The sequence below is a fragment of the Bison bison genome, unplaced genomic scaffold (genome assembly GCF_000754665.1).
Source record: "Bison bison bison isolate TAMUID 2011002044 unplaced genomic scaffold, Bison_UMD1.0 scf7180017864056, whole genome shotgun sequence".
In the NCBI taxonomy this organism is placed as follows: Eukaryota; Metazoa; Chordata; class Mammalia; order Artiodactyla; family Bovidae; genus Bison; species Bison bison.
The window spans coordinates 157,583-158,039 of record NW_011494628.1 but is presented as its reverse complement, the minus strand read 5'-3'; positions in this window follow the sequence as shown (position 1 = coordinate 158,039).

Sequence of the window (457 nt, the reverse complement as noted above, 5' to 3'; positions counted from 1 at the left end):
AAATTAAAAGATGCTTACTCCTTGGAAGACAAGTTATGACCAACCTAGATAGCATATTCAAAAGCAGAGACATTACTTTGCCAAGAAAGGTCCATCTAGTCAAGGCTATGGTTTTTCCTGTGGTCATGTATGGATGTGAGAGTTGGACTGTGAAGAAGGCTGAGCGCCGAAGAATTGATGCTTTTGAACTGTGGTGTTGGAGAAGACTCTTGAGAGTCCCTTGGATTGCAAGGAGATCCAACCAGTCCATTCTGAAGGAGATCAGCCCTGGGATTTCTTTGGAACGACTGATGCTAAAGCTGAAACTCCAGTACTTTGGCCACCTCATGCGAAGAGTTGACTCATTGGAAAAGACTCTGATGCTGGGAGGGAGTGGGGGCAGGAGGAGAAGGGGACGACAGAGGATGAGATGGCTGGATGGCATCACTGACTCGATGGACATCAGTCTGAGTGAACT